The sequence below is a fragment of the Bison bison genome, unplaced genomic scaffold (genome assembly GCF_000754665.1).
Source record: "Bison bison bison isolate TAMUID 2011002044 unplaced genomic scaffold, Bison_UMD1.0 scf7180017849260, whole genome shotgun sequence".
NCBI classification, from domain to species: domain Eukaryota; kingdom Metazoa; phylum Chordata; class Mammalia; order Artiodactyla; family Bovidae; genus Bison; species Bison bison.
This window is the reverse complement of record NW_011479833.1, coordinates 7171-13273: the sequence shown is the minus strand read 5'-3', so window position 1 is coordinate 13273 and position 6103 is coordinate 7171. Positions and strand designations below refer to the sequence as shown.

Here is a 6103-nt window from a genome sequence, read left to right as displayed (position 1 = left end):
GGGTATTTGAATAGCAAATGATGATGTCTACCGTCCCAGCAAAGATAAGTTTGAAGAAAATAAACATATGTAAGTCCAATGAGAATGATGATTTAAGGGGTTTAGAGAAAATACAAAAAGCAGATAATACTTTGATTATGTACACAGGGAAATACATTAATGTGATTTGCCACTTTCTTCTTCATATTTATTGAGAAAATAAAAACAAGAAGAGACTATTAATCCAAAATGAGGACCCAATGGCAGGAAGAAAGGAAGACAGAACTTTCAAAGTCTGTTATAGTTCTCACCGCGATCCTAACTGGCACACATTTCTGAGAATTGGTGCTACAAGATTGAAAGCCATCTCGCCAATCAGAAAAAACTGTGTGTGTGTTTTATTTCCTTATACCCCTTGTTGAAAAAGGAACAAGATTGCCAGTACACCACACAAGGAAGTAGACTGAAATGCTGTTCTGTTTCTCTGGGATACAAGATATAGCAATCATCCCTCTAGTATTTTGCCTCCTACATCTTTCAGAATAAAATGAAAATACACACTTATTCATAAGAAACATACTTGGAAACAGATGAAAAGAACAGTATAAAGCTGCCCATCTGTCCACTACTCTATCTGTGGAAATAGTCACATAAAGATTATATACATGATAAATCAGTATATTCTTGAGTTGAATTATCTTTGAATTAAAAATTTCCATTGAAAAATTATCATTAAAAGAGGTCATTAAACCTTCTAAGAAGTGTATTTGTGTATAAGAAATATGTTTTTAAAAAACTTACAATAATAGTTGCCCATGCATTACACAGGAAAAATTGAGAATTAACAGATACACAATGTTGGAACACTCCCTGTGCTATAGAACTCCTCTTTACATATTTAATAGAAATTGCAGTTTGTGTTAATGATAAACGTGACACTGAAAATACCCAAATCACAAAACAATGTTTTGGTTAAAAAAAATTCTGAGAAGACTAATGGGAAATATTTTCACACCTGGGATTCTTTGGACAATAAATTCTGTCACAGAGAATAAGCCTTAATTTCTCATTGTCTAATGGATTGTAACATAAATTTCATAGGCTTTGGAAGAACAAAAGATGGACAAATTTCACTCAGTATGTGAGATCACTTCTCATGTCTTTTAGTTTGGGCAAGTTTCATTGGCATCAAAATGAGCCGTTAAACTTGAGATATGTACAGAGTTCCCATCTTGCAATGTGTTCTGCAAAAATATGCAGAATGGAAACAGTGTGCCTTTCAACTGAATGCTCTTCATCTCAACAACTTCTTAATGAAACTATAACAGGTATAGAAAGAAAGAAAATACTGATGATTATGGGGAAAAATTATATGGAGCAGAAAAAGTGAGAACTGAAAAAGATTATTAGAGAAACTAAGGAATGAGAACATAATCTGAAGATCTGCAGCTTAAAAATTAGGGAGGGAAAGGCAGAGACATAGGAAAAGAACAAGACAAGGAGAGGTGTATAGATTAAGAGCATGGGAATCTCAAGGGCTCAAGAAATCAATCATGTGAGAGCAGTCTGTGAGTAACAAGTTTTCAGAGATTTTACCCTTTTTTCCCTGAGGATCTTCTGAAAAATAAAAAGGGAGATCAATAAAAACATAATGTAAATACAAATCAAATGCACAATTAATTCAAAATTTATGTTTAAAATTAATCCTATCACAAGTCAGATAAACACATTCTTACACACACACACAAGCACGCATACATTGCATAAGGTACACATAAACTCATGCATACAGATGCACCATGTCTAAGGTCTCAATTTTGTCCATAGCATGCATGCGTGCTAAGTTGCTTCAGTCGTGTTCAATACTATGCAACCCACTAGTATCTATTTATGTATCCACAAGTATAGATTTATAGGAATTACCTTTGACTTCTTCACATTCATGAATAAAATAATTGAGAAAGAAGCAAATCAATATGAGGACACAATATCAAGAAGGAAGGAGGATAAAGATTTTATACACTTCTATAGTTTTGTCTGAAGCTCTAATTGATACACATTTTGTAACCAGGAAGTTCAAAGACCATCTTATCAAAGAGAGTAAACACTGTTTTACTAGAATACACCATTTGCTGTCAACAACTAAACTTGAAAATGATTCCATATTAGAAGAAAGAGTAGCACTTCCTCTGGGATAAAGATGTATATATAACAAGCATTGATTTTTCGTTGAGGCGTCTACATTTTTCAGAATAAAATAAAAACCTACACTTACACAAGAAAGATGCTCATAAAGAGATAGAAAAACAGCAGAGTAAAGGCACTGCTCTGCCCAAAACTATTTTAGAGGTAGTCAGATAAAGCCCAGTATATGTATTAATTTGATATATTCCTTAATTGAATCCTCTTGATTAAAAAATAAGTTGAAGAAATGGCATTAGAAACAGGATGCTATAGTCCCAATAATTATATTATTGTAAGGAAAAAAATGGCAACATTCTAGAATAATTGCTTCACATATCATGTAAGTGAAAATTAGGTCACAGGCCACACAGTGCACTTGGCTCCTGCTTCTTTTGACACACAACTGGTAAGAGGAGAGATCCATTAGAATCAACATCCCAGACAAAGTATATTATCTATCTCCATTGCTACTTCATTTGATTATATTATGAGTTCTTGCCAATGAAATAGCAAAATTTATAGGATTGTTTCTTGCCTGGAACCGGTTTCCGCTGTGACTTTCTCATGACCTCTTTCTGCATGAAAAGGAAAAATGTTAAAATCATTTACTTCATAATTTTTGTTAAATTCATTCAATTTCCCAGTTTTCTTACTCTGATGAAATACACATAACAAAATTTATTATCTTAACCATTTTCCAGTGTAGAATTTGGTTGTGTTAAGTATATTCATATTGTGCAACCATCATGAACAACCATCTTGCAACACTGAAACTCTGTACCTATTAAAAAATAATACCTACGGTTCCCTCTTTTCAATCCCTGGGAACAATCGTTCTACTTTCATTTTCTTTCCTTTTTAAAAAAATTTCTCCCTTTTCTTCATGCTCCAGTTCCTGGTAGAGCAACCTTCTATTCCGTTTCTGTGTTTGGATTTTTTTTTTTTTTTGAGTTCACATATAAATTAGATCATGCAATATTTATCTTTATATGTCTGGTTTATTTCACTTAGCAAAATGTCTTTCATGCTCATTCATCTTGTCAAAAAAAGGTAATATTTTATTCTTTCTTAAGGCTGAATAATATATCATTGTATCCTATACATATTCTCCTTATATACTTGTCTGTTGATGTACAATTAGGTTTTTCAATGTCTTTATTGTTGTATAATGCAGCAATAAACTAAGAGCCAAGATATTGCTTTGAGATCCTGTTTCCTGCTAGTGGTTTTATGATTTCAGGTCTTATGTTTAAGTAATTCACAAGGGAAATAATTCCAGAAGAAAAATCGGAGCATCAGAAAATAACATCAAAAGTGGTAAATATCTATGTGTATATGTGTAGTTGAATCTTAACCACTCAGTCATGTCCAACTCTGTGACTCCATGACTATAGCTTGCCAGGCTCCTCTGCTTACATGGAATTTTCTAGGCAAGAATACTGAAGTAGGTAGCCATTCCCTTCTCCAGAGGATCTTCCTGATCCAGGGATTGAACCTGGGTCTCGTGTATTGTGGGCAGATTCTTCATTGTCTGAGCCACCGGAATAAAAATCTAGGTATATAAAATAGTTAACTTTCCTGTTATTTTCTTCTAAAGACATAAATACCTGTTTTATAAAAAATCAAATATTGATGTGTATTTTTCATAAACTATGGAAGGTAAGGGAGATAAAAGGACCTATGTTGTTGCTGTTTCTATATTTTGAATAAATATAAAATGCAAGAATGATGTAAAGTGTTAGAGCTAAAAAGTCAAAAGATAAAACAATATCCTATCCTGAAATTATTTGAATAATCCAAAGAAAACTGAAAAGGGCAGACAAAGTACAAAAATCAGAGGAGATAAGTAAAAATATATTATACAAAATGGTAGACATGCATCCAACCATATTAAGAATTATACCAGTGTACTACAGAACATATTCTAGAAGCAAATTGAATGCAGAATATAACTAGAAGAAAGGCAATACTTACACTACTTTGAATGCTTTTTTAGCAACTTGTCAACTTCCACAAAACAACAAAAATCTAAAAAATAAAAGAAACAAATAATTGGGAAAAAATTTTTAAAGTCAAAATTTGGGTCTTTGCAGAGAGCAACAAAATTGATAAAATATTCATCTATCAAATCAAGAATAATACAGATCAAGAGATATTACAAATCACCAACATTAGGAATAAAGGTAGAGCTGTCACCATAAATTCTGTATATATTAAAAGGATAATGAGAGAAGATTTTATCAACTTATAGGGTATATTGGCGGAGAAGGCGATGGCACCCCACTCCAGTACTCTTGCCTGGAAAATCCCATGGATGGAGAGCCTGGTAGGCTGCAGTCCATGGGGTCGCTAGGAGTCAGACACGGCTGAGCGACTTCACTTTCACTTTTCACTTTCATGCATTGGAGAAGGAAATGGCAACCCACTCCAGTGTTCTTGCCTGGAGAATCCCAGGGAAGGGGGAGCCTGGTGGGCTGCTGTCTATGGGGTCACACAGAGTCGAACACGACTGAAGTGACTTAGCAGTAGCAGCAGGGTAAATTGGACAACCTTTATTAAATTTTTTAAAATTCCTTGAAAATACAACATACTAGAGGTGATGCAAGAGAAACATAGAATATCATTATCCCTAAAGTCTATTAAAGAAATAGAATTTATCAAAACCTTTCCTCAAAAAAAGTTCAGAACAGTGATTTCACTGGTGAATTCTTCTGACTATTTAAAGAAGAAATAACAAGTCTTTTACAAACTCTTGCAGAAAATAGTAAATGAGGAAACATTTATCAATTTGTTTCATGAGATCAGTATATATCTGAAAACAAAACCAGGCAAAGATATTACAGAAAAAGTAAGTTTCACACCAACAGCATTAATAAGCAAAAATAAAAGAAATCCTTTACAAAGAAACTGCAACTCCAAATCCAAAATATATGAGAAGACAGGTCAGCAGAATTTGTCCCCACTGCAAGACTGTTCAATACTCTTAAAGCAATCAGTGCAACTCTTCATATTAACAAAATAAAGGGAAAAAAACAGATAATCATTTCAAGGACTTTTTAAAAAGCCTTTGACCAAATATGCCATCTATTCGTGGTTTTAAAAAAACTAAAATGCCATTGTAATAGTAATGGGGGGAATCTCCTCAACTTGATCAATGACATTCATGAAAAAATCCTAAAGCTTATATTGTACTTAATGTTGAAATACTGAATGTTTTCCTTCAAGATTGAAAGACAGGAAAAGGAACCCATTCTCACCACTTTTCATCAATAAATTACTTGAGGTACTAGCCATTGCAGTAAGAAGGAAAAGAACATTTTAAAATCAGAAAGTTAAAAACTAACACTATCTCTATTTGCAGATAATGTGTAGAATATACATGTAAACTTTCTAAGGAATCTACAACATCTGCAACTAATAAGAGTATTTAGCAAGGTTACAGAATACTATTAATACATAAATAACAATTTAATTTTATGGATTAGCAATAGACAGATGACAAATTAAATATAGAAAATGCATTTGTATTAACAAAAGTGTGAAATACTTAAGACTATACATAACAAAAGACATGCAGGATATCCTCTGTGAAAACTGAAGATTATTGTTAGGAAAAATTAAAGAAAGCATGAAAGGAGAGAAATTCCTTTTTTTTTTTTTTTTTTTTTTACAATTTATAAGTCTCATAATTGTTAATTGTCTGCTGCTTCTGCTAAGTTGCATCAGTCGTGTCAAATTCTGTGTGACCCCATAGACGGCAGCCCACCAGGCTCCTCCATCCCTGGGATTCTCCAGGCAAGAACACTGGAGTGGGCTGCCATTTCTTTCTCCATTGCATGAAAGTGAAAAGTGAAAGTGAAGTCGCTCAGTCGTGTCCAACTCCACAACCCCATGGACTGCAGCCTACCAGGCTCCTCTGTCCATGCGATTTCCCAGGCAA

General features: G+C 33.5%; 1 long non-coding RNA gene across 1 annotated transcript in view; it reads right to left on the bottom strand.

The window, feature by feature from the left end:
* Window positions 1-2620: 2620 nt before the first annotated feature.
* The window catches only part of LOC104993530, a 5384-nt gene continuing 1901 nt past the window's right edge, over window positions 2621-6103 (bottom strand). Inside the window, exons 2-3 of the long non-coding RNA XR_825840.1 lie at window positions 4138-4191; window positions 2621-2738 (exon numbers count right to left, since the gene is read on the bottom strand). This is a non-coding gene — a long non-coding RNA (uncharacterized LOC104993530). The remainder of the gene's footprint in view (window positions 2739-4137; window positions 4192-6103) is intronic.